General features: G+C 40.8%; 1 protein-coding gene across 1 annotated transcript in view; it reads right to left on the minus strand.

Moving 5' to 3' along the window:
* The window catches only part of TLCD4 (TLC domain containing 4), a 99,894-nt gene that overhangs the window by 82,445 nt on the left and 2,824 nt on the right, over positions 1–14,625 (minus strand). The gene's annotated exons all lie outside the window — the stretch shown is intronic.

The raw sequence follows: 14,625 nt of genomic DNA on the forward strand, positions 1-14,625 counted from the left end.
AGACCATCAGGATATTTAACTTAATCACTGAATTCTTCCCCTAAAATATAAATCAAACATTTCACAAAAAATATTATGTACACCAAATTGAAACAAAATGTCCAAATTTTTTGAAGAATAGAAATTATTTCTTTTGATGTAAATATGAAACTCATTTTTCCCCTAAATAGTTACGGACACAAGTTAAAGCCTCCAGGATTTGGGCCTTTGGAACACTATCTTCAGTGGTTCTCAATCTCTCTGCAAGGCTACATGATCCACCAACCACGGAGTCACCTCTGACTCCCTACTGCCCCACAGAAGCATCTCCTGTGTGCCTCAGAGCCACCATCACCAAACTACTCTCCTTGGCTCCAGCCCTCTTTGTACAACTTCTAATTCACCTCTGTTATCATCAGTAGGAAAATAATAAATATTTTCTGCATTTATAAATAAATTAGATCATATATTCCTCCAAAGTCCAGCTGAGTTCTGGACAAGTGCCCCGTTATCAAGGCCCATCGCTGAAGGAAAAGGCAACATTATGGTCCATCAGAGTCCAAAGCACAATTGAGAGTCTCACAACTGTGTTCTGGGAGATCAGTCACTAAAGACACCTGTATTTTAAGCTGCCTAAGGACAAAGTTTCTGTCTATACATCTTTGCACCTTATACTGCACCCTGCAAGCGGGGTGCTCTACATGGATTCTCCCCTCACATCTTTTCCCTGCTTTTCCCGGCCTGTCAAGGAATTCTTTTGGGAATCCAAAATTCTACAGCTCAGGGAGAATCCTAACCATAATCTACACCCTACAGAGGAAAAGAGCAAAAGAATGACTTATTTCTCCTCCTTTTTTATCCTGAGCAATTAAAGTTAATAAAAGGCAATCAAGGGGCACCTGGCTGGCTCAGTCAGCTAAGCATCTGAACTCTTAGTTTCCACTCAGGTCATGATCTCACAGTTTGTGAGTCTGAGCCCTGCGTGGGGCTCTGTGCTGATAGCGGGTAGCCTACTTGGGACTCTGTCTGCCTCTCTGCCTCCCTCTCCCTCTCTGCCTCTCCTCCACGCTCTCTCTCTCTCTCTCTCAAAAAATAAAAAAAATTAAAAAAATTAAAAGATGAAAAAATCAAGTAATTTAAAGAACTACTTTGCCTTTCCTTTTAGAGCCCCTACAGAGGAACTGACCACTGGTTTTCACTGGAAGTCCTGTAGCAGATGACATTTTAAAAACTATCAGGATGTGGCTTTTAACACAGTTTTATGCACACATTATTCTACTAGGAGGGAAAGGGAAAGTAGCCTCCCAATGTATCAATGTAGAGGTGAAAGGAATTCCATTTCAATTCACCCTGTCTTAACCCAAATTATTAATTCTTTCAACAAAGAATACACATTTTAAGAGCATCCTGGGAGACTTTTAAACAATTGTGTAAATTCTGATTGCTAGCCATGTAAGAAATTCTTAGAAATAAGTAACTATAACCAACAGTTAAAAACAATTATTTACCTTTAACATTTGTTATACTGATTTGGAAAGTGGAGGGGACAAATAGAGCTAAAGTTCAAAACCACGTGTCTCCTAAACAATGGAGCCGCAGATGTGTGTGTTTGTTTTTTGTTTGTTTGTTTGTTTGTTTGTTTTTTGCAGATCTGCCCTTCTTTGGTTTGTAATGACCATTCCAACAAGAAAAACTAACCATTCTTTGAATTTGGAAATCAATATAAAAATACAGAGTTAACTCACTGACATACCTGTTATCACCTAATCATCCTGAACCCAGAATTCAGCCCTTCCTAGTTTCTGTAGAAGATTATCTCCAAGAATTTCAAGATTTTTCCCCAACTTCACCTAACATTAGGGAGTTTCTGGAGAGTTGAATGGCCTCCCATCAGCTCTCTCTTTTCTTCCCTCCATGGGAATTGAAGGAGTATTTTCTGTCGCTTAAACTCCTTGGGAGCTTCACTGCTCACCGAAAGTAGCTCTTCCAAACAAATGTAGCAGTAACCCCTAAAGTCAGTCCTGGGAAACACATTCTCTAGTGTGATCCCCCTTCTTTGCTCTCATTTCTTAATAAGCTCTTGCATACTCCTAGCCCTTGACCTTTTCATCTCCAAGCTTTGATGATTCCTTGCACCCAATACCACATGGGCCTTTCTGCTTAATTCTGAGCTCCAAAGTCTGCAATTAACCTTTTGCTCAGTTCACTTCCACCCACTCCAGGAAATGGCTTCGTCCAATTTGGACCCGATCTCAGCTTGTATTTATCTTTGTCCTCTCTCTTCTCCCAAACACTGAGGTATATCTGGTACCAACTCAACTTATACAATACCTAACACTCTCTTTCTTGAGCTCCAGATCTTTATTCCCAACATCCTACTACATAGTATGTTCTTTAAATGCAATAAAAGGTTCCAGGTTCTTTAAATGCAATAAAATAGATGACCTGGGGTCATCAGGCCTCTAATCATCAAACCTAAGAAACCTCAATTTTCCTAGACTCTCCCTCCACACTCTCCTCCGCATCTAAGTAGACAACAAATTCTGTCAATTCTACTTGCTAATCACCTTCCGTATAATTACCTCCTCCACCCTTCCTCCATGACTTTCCAAATTTAGACCTGTATACCTTCTCAGACAACCTCTGATGTCTCTCTGGCATCTTCCCTTTTTGAGCCTTTGTATATCAGGATAATAATTTCTCTTCCCATGTTCTTCTAGTGCTTAGCACTTCGTTTCACACACAACAAACCCTTAGTAAATATTCATTAGTTAGACATCAAATCCTTGTGATCTCACATCTTTCCATTCCTTGGCATTCAGAGATTGACTCTGTCTCTCCATCCTCATGTTTCTTCAGGATTCTTCTAACTTGCTGTTGATGATTTTACTCTTTCCCTTTCAGTCAGCTTTCTTTATTACCTATCAAATACATGAATGGCATGAAAGGCCTCCATTCCAGCTGGAACCTATCCTTTCCAGGCTTATGGTTCATATTCTCCCTCTCACATTCTTTACTCAGTCTAGCTAAATCCAGCCACTATCCATTCCCCCAAAATGCCATGCATTTTCCTGACTCCTTGCTTTGGCTCATGCTGTGTTCTGGAACACAGAAAGTCTTTTCTTCCCCCTCTTTCCCCGCGAAAAGCATTCCTAGTTTAAGACCCTAACAGAATGCCACTTTCTTTTTTTGTTGTTGTTTTTAATTTTTTTTTTCAACGTTTATTTATTTTTGGGACAGAGAGAGACAGAGCATGAACAGGGGAGGGGCAGAGAGAGAGGGAGACACAGAATCGGAAACAGGCTCCAGGCTCTGAGCCATCAGCCCAGAGCCTGACGCGGGGCTCAAACTCGCGGACTGCGAGATCGTGACCTGGCTGAAGTCAGACGCTTAACCGACTGCGCCACCCAGGCGCCCCAGAATGCCACTTTCTTTACAAAACTTACAGATTCCTCCAGACAGAATCTCCCTCTTCCTTTTCTCTCCTTCTTTGAAACTTAATTTACAACTCACTTTGTACAGGCATTTTATTTCTTCTAAAAAAAGTTGTTCAAAGAGTGTTTTTCAGACCACCTGGAACAGAATAACTGGAACCTTGTTAAAAAAAACTAAAATATAGGGGCGCCTGGGTGGCTCAGTCGGTTAAGCGTCAGACTTCGGCTCAGGTCATGATCTCGCGGTCCGTGAGTTTGAGCCCTGCGTCGGGCTCTGTGCTGACGGCTCAGAGCCCGGAGCCTGTTTCAGATTCTGTGTCTCCCTCTCTCTCTGACCCTCCCCCGTTCATTCTGTGTCTCTCTCTGTCTCAAAAATAAATAAACGTTAAAAATAAAAAATTAAAAAAAAAACGAAAACAGAAATGCTACAGAAGCAGAGTCTCGGGAGGTCAAGGTAAGAGCTCTACAATCTAAAAGCAAAGCGCCCCAGGACAGTGTGTGGTGATCCCGGAGACCTCAGAGTTGCAGAACTGAGCCTGGAAGTCAGTCAGACTGGGAGTTGTATTCCAGTTATGTCTCTGTCAAAAGATAATTTTCAGAAAAAGCTAAAACTATGACTCTGGTACAAAATAAAAAAAACGTTAAAGACTTCACTTAACTCATTCAATGAGGGAACCAGGCAGATGTTGTAACCTGGTCGAAACAGAATCCAAAAGAAACACAATTACAGGGCTATAAAATGGCTTGAACATGACAAAAGGCTACCATCAGATAATCCAGAAAGATGTGCAATAGCTCAAAGACAGTGAATCGGGTGGGTCTAGAAAATGTCCTCTGGGCAATGCAGTTCTCCACTGAAACATAAAATTTTTTCTACAACTCTTGCTAGCTGTGTGACTTTGAGTATGTTACTTAACTTCTCTGAGCCTCAGTTGCTTTATCTATAAAATGGTAATAAGATTTCATAATTTAAAAAAACCATTTTAATGGGGATAATACTAATATTGCTCTTGTGAGAATGAAATGAGTTAATGAGCACCAAGCGCCCAGGATGATGTCGAGCACGTGATACTCGAGAAACATTACATAGCGGTGCTAGGACTAGTGGTAGTCTTACCACTCACTCTAAGTTCCTTGAGATTCATCCTCATTTATTAATGGCTGTATTCAGTCAGTCAGTCAACCAATGTGTGTGAAATACCTATTCATGCGAGGTTTGGGTGGATAATAAAATAGTCCTTGTCATCAAGAAGTCTGGACTAGCAAAGGAGATGAGAACTTAGGCAAATGATTATAAGGGGATATAATGAGTGAAAATAAAGGTATGTGAGCACAACTGACAAAATGGCCAACCATGTGTGCAATGTACAGAATGCTCACAGAAAAGCATTATAAAGGGGAATTCGAGCTGAATCTTAAAGGGTGAGCAGGAAATCACTAAGAAAGCGCAGTGTGCTCACAATTACTGTGCTAGATCATTATGCTTGTTAATCTTATTTAATTCACAGAAGAGCCATATAATAATAGCTGAATTATTCACTCTAACTGAATACTTACTTTGTGCCAGGTGCTGTTTTAAATAACCATCACTATCCTATTTTATGAAGAAAAAATCCTGAGGCTTAGAGAAATCAAGTAACTCTCCCAAGATGATACAGCCAGTGAGTGGCAAAGCCACAATGCATCCCAGATAACTCTTTCCAAAGTGTAGGAAATATCATCTCAATTTACTAATAGAAGAATCAAAACCGAGAGAGATTATGAGATCTCCCAGAGAGACTGATCAGAAATTGTGTCCTTGGTTTTAAAGGCCAAGCAGATAGGAAGGAAACATACTGCGGAAACAAGGAGAACACGCAAAACCCTAGAAGCATGGAGGAGCTTAGCATGGTCCCAGGAACCAGAAATGTTTGGAACTCAACATGCATTTATGGAAACAGCAATAAAAGATAAGACCAGTCAAGTAGGCAACGACTGTGAGAAAACAAATTATGCCATACTAACTATTGCAGACTCTGCTCAGGAGGGTATGAAAGCAATGACAGATTTTAAACAAGGGAATGGGTTCAAAGGTTTAGAAATTGGGGGTAAGGCAAACACTTATGAGACAGCAAAGACTAGTATTATTGAGATCAAGACTTTTGAAGTCAAACAACCTGCCACTTATCATGACCTAAGTAAGGCAAACCCCTTTGAGGAGAACCTCTCGTCATCTGTAAAATGAATATAATAATAGTGTCATCATGAGGCTTAAATGAAAGAAGGTAGGTAAGCATCTGCTACTGTACTTCAGATCTAATAGGCATTCAGTACATGACGGTGGTGGTACTAACAGCTGTTTATCGCTACTTTTGTTGTGATACAAATACACAGAGACCTAGTTTAGGTGTTTTTGAAGGAAGAACATATTACAATACTCTTTTACCTGGGTTGTTTGATTTGTTCAGACACAGTAGATTGATTTATAGCAAAACAGCCTTATCCGAGAATCTTGGCCTCCTCTCTTATTTACAACCTCACCTTCCCCTAAGGTCTTATTCTTACACTACTCTTGCAGAAATGATCTTGGTTTCCCTACTTGGTTACCTGCCCTTCTCCTCCACCTTGGACTACTTCCTTTCTTGGCTATTCCAGCTGGACATATCACATTACACCTATTTGATCCAAACCTATCCTTAGTACCCTGGTTCTGAGCCACCTTGTTACTATGGTCAAGTTAAACCAATTTTCTCAACAGTTGGTCCTAGAAGTCTTCTCAGAGGAAAGCACCTAGATGAGTTATTGTGAGTAGATGGTTTGACCAAGAGCTGGGCTTAGCAAGAGACAGGATCATAAGAGACCAAACTGTTCCACATCAGACACTCACTTCGGTATATGAAAGAAATAGTTAGAAAAGAGAAGAGAAAGAGAGGAAAGAGATGGAAGACAGAGTAACTTCACAGCACACCTAAAATATTTTCATAATATTTATAATAAAATAGTATATATTTTTATAACACTCTATCTTCTTTGCATTTTTTGACTCCTCTCATGTCTTCCAAATCTTCAGTAAACCTTCAATAATCCCTAAGCTCCCATCCCTCTCCACAAACACATACACCATGTGAGTGGGGGTGGGGGTGGGGTAAGTGAAGAAATGACGGGACCAAGGTCCACTCTAAAAGAGAAAAGGAGCAAAATGGAGACAGCAAACCCTGAACAGAGTCCATAACTGAACCCAATAGTAGGAGCAGGGCCCAAGGTAATGCTCAAATCATACATGTCTGGGAAATTGGCAAAACAATCAGCAGGTACTGTGCTCATTTAAGAGTTGTGTAATAGGGGCCTGAACCCATTTTAACGTGTTAAAAAACAAAACAGATGATCTTAGCCGATATCCGGGTCATGATTTCTTGACACTCATTCATGATTTGGTACAAACTCCATAGGTATGCCTTTCCAACTTTCCTACTGCCTTCCCCACAGCTGACCACCATTGTCCTACCCATGTCACTGTAACAGTCACCATGGGATCAGCAAACATTTTCTTGAAAGGGCAGGACAGTCAGAATAGAAGCAGCTAAAGACAATATGTAAATGAATGGGTATGGTTGTGTTCCAATAAAACTTTATTTACAAAATCAGGTGGTGGACTTTCTATCCTGCTCCTTCTGTTCTCCACATTATAATCAGAGTACTCTTTCAAAATGTGATTCCTCTGCTTAAACACTTGATTGGCTTCCCATTGGTCTTAGGATACAGTCCAAATTCCTTAACAGGGTAAATAAATTTCACCTCATTGTCTCCTCTCTAGCCATTTCTGGCTCTGAACTCAATTTTTCAGCACTATTGAACGGCTTTAAATCCCACAAAGTTCTGGTTATCTCTTCCTTCCATGCATTTGCATATGCTGTTCTTTGGCCTGGAATCTTCTTCTCTTCCCCCAATCCTCTGACTAGTTGATCCTTTCTATCTAAATTTCAAGTTTCACATTAAGTCTAACTTCCTCCAGGAAGGTTTCCCTGATTCCTAAATTCTCACAAAGTGCTGAGATTGCTGGTTTCATTGTCTGATTCTCCTGCTAGTTTGAAGCTCTAGGAGGACAGGAAACTGGTTTGCCCCTCACCACTGTATTCCAAAGTACTCAATAAATAATTGGTGAATAAATGGATTCTTGACTGATGAGGAAAGAAAAGACAAGAACCAACCTAAAAATGAAGGGGGAGGGCCCTCAAAGGCTAATTGGTGGAAGGCAAGCTGAGATTTGTTTGAATTGTTCCCTCTAATCCAAAATCAGCTTCTAGAGCACTTTGCTTTCTATTGTAGCTTACCGAGAGGTTTGGGAAACATACACTACATTGTCCAGACTTTCTGATGCGGCAACCACAGTCCTGAACAGTTTCACTTCTGCCTTGGTCTCCAGATGTAATCTGTTCACCCTCTCTTTGGCACCTGATCTCTCACCTCACATGCTGTTTACAGTCTTGTATATAGTGTACTTTATATTTGGTAATTACCCTCGCAGAGAGATCTTGGCCTGCCTTTCTGACCAATACTCAATTTCGGATATCACATGGCAGGCATATTCTACAGGCCAGGCTCATGGGCTTCCTCTATACGCCAGGCCTCACTTAATCACTTAGTCCTCCTAGCCTCACAATGGTATCAGAAATCTGCTCTTATTATTTCCACTTTACAGTTCACAAAAAGTAAGACCTAAAGGGAGAGAATAACTTGCAAAAGAAACAGAACCAAAGGCAGAGCTGAGATGGAAGGGATGCAAGTCTGACTCCAGAGCTCGAGTTGCTACCCTCATACTACTTTGCAGTTCTTCTAGGACTGTGTCTGCTTACCTGTCTGTGTGCCCCAGAGGGCTTTGGTGGGGCTCCCACACAGTTCATCCTAAATCTCACAGACAGCGTGCAAACAAGGCAATCATAGTAACACCACGGTCACTGTGCTAAGTGCTGTTTATGTAAGTGTTCCCTCATTTAACCTGCTCAGACCCTGAAATGAAAGATAAGGTTAGCCCTATTTTACAGATAAGGAAATAGAGGCACAAAGAGGTAAAATAGGTGTCCAAGGTCACACAATTAGTAATGGGAGGACCTAGGATTTACACTTGGACACTCTTGACTCCACAACCCACATTCCTAGGCAAGAAGAGAATACATAGGGAGATTAAAAGCACAAAGGATTCCTCAGGCCTCATAAGATGATGTGACAATATATGGGTGAGGGTGAATGATTCAGGCTTTACTCATCCCAGATAGGAGATTACAATCAAGGATTTCTTAGTTAGTTATTGCTGCCTAAACAGTCACAAAATTTCATGGCTTAAAATAATAATCATTTATTAGCTAACACTTCTGTGGGTGAACAATCTGGGCTGGACTTGGCTGAGAAATTCTGCTGGTTTTGCCTGGGCTCACTCATAGTGACAGTCAGCTATGGCAGCTTAGCAGGAGCTTTGATGGCCCAAGATGGTTTCTCTAGGGTCAAGGCCAGCTTCATGGGCATGCAACTTGTGCTGACTTTATTGTTCTGCTATTCCTGTCTTGAGATTCTCAATAATTATAGAATAAAGAGGCTACTGGGCCTTGTAAATTATGTCACCGGTCATGCTGGTGGTTCATGCTGGATGCCAGCTGGGCATCTTTTACCACATAGCCTCTCATTCTCAAAGAAGTCAGCCCACATTTTTTCACATGATGACAGAAACTTGCCAAGAGGGTGACAGAAAATCTTGCAAGGCTTCTTACTCTAGACTCACAATTCCCACCTCCTTACTTTTGCTGCATTTTACTGACCAAAGCAAGTCACAAAGCAAGCCCAGATATTAGGAGGTGGAGATCCAGAATCTACTTCTTGATAGGAAGAAAAGTCACAGTGCAAGGGGGCATATATAGTGGGGGGATGAGTTTGTGACCATTAATTGCAATCTATCACAGAGCAGGTACATGTTTAAACAAAAATAATTTTAGTCTTGGCCATATTGTGATTATGATCTCTCCTGCGGTCAGTCCAGGCAAAGGTATCCTGGATACCTTTGGTACAGCTGACCCTTGAACAACATGGCGGTTAGGGGCACTGACCCCCATGCAGTCAAAAATCTGCACATAAATTTTGATTCTACAAAAATTGAACTACTAATAGCCTATTGTTGACTGGAAACCTTACTGATAACATAAACAGTCGATTAACACATTTTGTATGTTATACACATTGTATACTGTATTCTTACAATAAAGTAAGCTACAGAAAAGAAAATGTCAAGAAAATTATAAGGAAAATATATTTACAGTCATGTACTGTAAAAAAAAAAAAGTCACATATAAGTGGACCTGTACATGTTGTTAAGGGTTAACTGTAGTTGGATAATACAGATCTAGAACATAAAAGGGAATCCTGGCGTGACATACAGGTTTGGGAGTTGTCAACATGTAGGTGATAGGTTTCTGAATAAGCAAATCAGAATCCCCAGAAAGATTGCATTAATTAAGGCAAAGGTGAACAAAGAAGTTCACTTGATCCTTCAGACACTCAAATATCTGAGTGTACTCTTCTTCCCAAACCTCTTGACCTCTCTAAGAGAGACCATATGTGGCCCTATCCAGTTTCTGTACCCAGCTCAAAGTGCAGTATCTCTGGGAAAAGTATAGCCTTCTCTATTATGTGTAGATGTAGCTACATACGGTCCAACAATCTATAAACTAAAAAGAAGTTACTCGATTCCCACTCTTTTTTTTTAAATTTTTTTAATATTTATTTATTTTTGAGACTGAGAGAGAGACAGAGTGTGAGCAGGGCAGGGGCAGAGAGAGAGGGAGACACAGAATCCGAAGCAGGCTCCAGGCTCTGAGCTGTCAGCACAGAGCCCGATGCGGGTTTCAAACTCACTGACCATGAGATCATGACCTGAGCCGAAGTCGGATGCTTAACTGACCGGGCCACCCAGGCACCCCACTTGATTCCCACTCTTAACCCAATATGCAGTGGTGAAACAGGAATAGAATTAATTATAACAAAACTTCCATTTCAAAAAGGACAGAATGGGAACATGCAACAACCAGTAGTCCTTCATAGTTTTTTTTGCAGACAGAAATTCCTGCCCTGGCCATGGAAGGAGTTCCCTGATTAACCCACCTGGATGCATTTGGTTATGCCCACAGTGCCCCTGGGTTCAATACTCCGGGAGGTTCTCCCTTGCCTGTAATCCTCCAGGTTCAAAATTTCAGTGAATATTGGAGAGTATGCTTTCCTGGAGATGGCTTGAGGACACAATGATTGGCTTTTGCACGTCAGATTTTGGGTTTCTTTGGCAATACAATTCCTCAAGATCTTAGGAGGCTTCCATGCTATTCATCTCCAATCTGTTACATGTGCCAGAAACTATACCCAAAGTTCTTTTCTGGACCGAGCTCTTAAACTTGCTTATTCTCTAGTTTCTATGCTTTATTTGTTCTTCTTTTCATTCTTTTAATGGTGGCTACTGTGAGGTAATCTTTAAAAAAATAAGTGAGGGTAACATCCCTAATCTGACCTTTGCTGCAAGGCTAGATTTCTTTGGCTAAGGAATCTTAACGGGTGGGCTTTAAGAAAGTCTCTGAAAAACAGTCTTCTCCTGTTTGACTATAGAAATAATTGGATTTTCCAACCTTGTGAGGCCCCAATTTTCTATATGCTCTATTGCCTTCCATCTCTCTTTGAAAACCCATCATTTCCTATGTGAGCTCATTTCTTTCTTGAAAAACCTTCCTAAACTAACCAAGGAACAACAGTTACACATTTGTATTCTGGTTCTTTCCAAATGCTTCCTCTAAAATGCAGCCATATGAGAAACATGGTCAGTCTTCCAAATTGAGTAAGATTTTTACCAAATGTTTTGCAATGGCACTATAAGAATCACCAGTTTTCCAGCTTGTAAGATCTGTTTATTCACTGACAATTCTCTAACCATTTAGGTAATACTATATGTTTTAAGATTTTGTTAGAGGTCCCCCATTTCCAGGTATCAATTTTTGTATTAAAGGCTAAGTTGCTGTCACAGAAACCCCAGAAAGCAGTGAAAAATGAAAGTAAAGAAATGAAAAATGAAAATAATTCCTTCCCTTCTCACCTAATAGTTGGGCCTAGACTGAAAGGGCACTCTGTTCTGTGAGGTCATTCAGGACCCAGATTCCTTCTATCTTGTTGTTCCAGTCTCTCCTAGGATGTTTTCCTCATCTTGATGGGTGCAACTGGTCATAGACCCATCCATGGAGGAGACAGCAAACAATGCAAGGCAAGCCGCCTTCTTTCAAAAAGGTAAGGACAAAGTTGTACTCTCCACTTCTAGTTATAGTCCATTGGCAAGAACGTCCCCACAAAACCATACTTACCTGTAAAAGAGGACAAGAAGGAGTCTCCAGCTAAGCGAACATGCACCAGAAAGAACAGATGTTATGGTGGCAGCCATTCATCTGCCACAGAAGAAGAAAGGATTACCAAAGTTAAGAATCCTTAGAAATTCAAAGACCAAAATGTGGTAAGTAGGAATTTATTTCTTAGAAGGAAAGAGAACAGCAGCGTGGAAAAGAATAAAAGAAAGGGAAAATCCAGCTGGTGGCTACGCAAGTTTCCATTTTATTATTTCTAGTATCTTCCAAATATGTTTTTAAGGTTTTTTTTTTATTTTAAGGGAAGTAGATAAAAGAAAAACTAAAGAAGAATATCAAGATAGAACAATAGTGATGTGAGGAGAATCAGAAGAAAATATAGTAATGAAAGTCAATGGGAGAGGGGTGCCTGGGTGGCGCAGTCGGTTAAGCGTCCGACTTCAGCCAGGTCACGATCTCGCGGTCCGTGAGTTCGAGCCCCGCGTCAGGCTCTGGGCTGATGGCTCAGAGCCTGGAGCCTGTTTCCGATTCTGTGTCTCCCTCTCTCTCTGCCCCTCCCCCGTTCATGCTCTGTCTCTCTCTGTCCCAAAAATAAATAAACGTTGAAAAAAAAAATTAAAAAAAAAAGTCAATGGGAGGAAAAAAAAATGCAATTGCCTGAGAGAAGAGAAGAAAGGCTAGAAAAGGAAATGCTCTTCTGGACTCAAAAATCTAGAGGTTCCTGGTGAATCACTGTGGCAGAAGCTAGATTGCTGCGAAATACAGAATGAAAATGAACAAAGAAAAATGAGGCAGCAAACATGGACTTGTCTCTTTTAAAAACACTGAGTTTTTGGCAAAAAAAAAAGAGAGAGAGAGAGAGAGAGATAAAATGGTAACTAGTTATGACTAGTTCCACTTACGTGTGGACTAAGATGAGAACCAGCCCCCAGGGATCAATTGGGGTATCGGGTTCTGGAGAAGAGGGTGACCTCCAGTTCCAGCTGCCCAGGATATACATAATGTGTGCCCTGAACAGCTGGAAAGCAAAGTGCTCTGCATCTTAGGCTGGTAAAGTTTTCCCCAAGTTCAGAACTACTCTTGGATACAGTGGTTGAATCCCACAGTAATGGGGTCCTGGGGCCTCCAGAGACAGTGCCTCCATCTACTCCACTCTCAGTTGCCATGTCTGCATGAGATAGATGGCTTGTTCCCTGGATAATCAGGGATCTAAGCTCGCGTGGAAATGAAGGACCCAAAACATCTCAGCCACAGGTGGACTTTGGGCAAAACCCTTCCTCTTCAGAATATCAATTGTGGGGAGTGGAGGGGGGCAATAAATCAATAGATATGAATGAACCAGAGGAATATGAATCAGCAATAGTAAAATATAAACATTAGGTACTTTTGTTTGGCAGACCAAACTAAAAATAACTCACTTCTACCCCAAACTCCCATAAGAGACCCAGAATCAACAAATTCTACTTAAAGTTGCTGCTGTTTCTGCAAAGTGGAAGAGAAAGTAGCAATCTCTTGTTCTTATACTATAAGGCCAAAATTCTTTAAAGAAAAAAGAATATTTCATGAATAATGGAGAAGAGTGTATTGTCTCTGAGGAAAAGAAGTGCTTCTTGTTGCAATGTGTGCTTACATTTCAGAAGACACAGAGATCACTTTGGTGGGAGACTAACCAACTATCGGAAGATTCACCTTCACCCTCAGTCATGAGGCTTAAGCCCATTATCCCCTGGAGCCCCAAATGACTGAGTTAAAAAGAAAAAAAAAAAGAATGCTCATTCTGATAAAGTCTGAGGTATTGGGATATGGAAAAAGAAACCAAGAAATAAAGCCTCCTTTGATGGAAAGTGGTTGAATATTTCTGAAGGATGAGAGAGACCGCCAGAATGAGAGACTTAGAAGAAAGAAATGTAAAAAAAAAAAAAAAATGGAGAGGAAGCATCTGAAAATCCCTTTCTTGGGTGGTTTGTCAAGTATTTTCAGAAAGTTATGGCATAGCCATATGGTGGTGGCTGCTAGGGAACACAGGCTAAGATAGGGCAAATCTGACATACCCCATTTATTTGAAAGTTTTATCAGAGAAAGGCTCTGTTTCTTTTTGTAGGAGCAAATCAGGTCTGCTCAAATTCAACCAAGCTCTTAGACACTCAGACACTCTTTGGGTCAGTACACCATAGAGGGATCCATTATGCATAGGACAGTGTCATTCTAGGGCAAGGCCTGTGTCAATCAATACCTATTTCTGTATTGGTATTGAGAGGAATTGAGAGGGCCATGCTTCCTCCATATGCTGAGAGGAACCCTCCACATGCTAGGAGTCCACAGAATAGGCTGCCTGGCTACATGATGAGGATGACTGCCTCTCAAAAACTGAAATAAAACTGCTCTGTGCTCACCAGAAGGCTTCAGTTCCATGAAATAGCCCAATTGCATAGAAATAGACTGGGAGTGGAAAAACACTCTGGCAAAAGTGTAAAAGGTGTGGTTAAAGACTGGAGTGCCATTTTCATGTGGTTGGGCTGTGCCTGGCTGGTAGTTTCAAGGAGTTATGCTGAGCCAGACTGATTGAGGGAGGGTTTTATTGATTTTGCTTTTATTTTTTTAATGGGAGAGACTTGAGCTTTATAGGCTAAGGATAAAGACACAGCGAGTCAGTGGTTACATATTCAGGAAAGACAGGGCATAATTGATGGAGGACACTGACCATAAAAGGTTTTATTTAGTTTATAGCATTTGTTCAGAAAGGGAAATTTAAAGATTCTTTTAAATTTCCAAGTTAAGATGCAGTTATTCCACAGTTCCCTAGGTAAATACTAATTAAGTATTACAAAGTCGTAAGACTTTCTCAGGTTCATTTA

This window comes from Prionailurus viverrinus, chromosome C1 (genome assembly GCF_022837055.1).
Source record: "Prionailurus viverrinus isolate Anna chromosome C1, UM_Priviv_1.0, whole genome shotgun sequence".
Classification (NCBI taxonomy): Eukaryota; Metazoa; Chordata; class Mammalia; order Carnivora; family Felidae; genus Prionailurus; species Prionailurus viverrinus.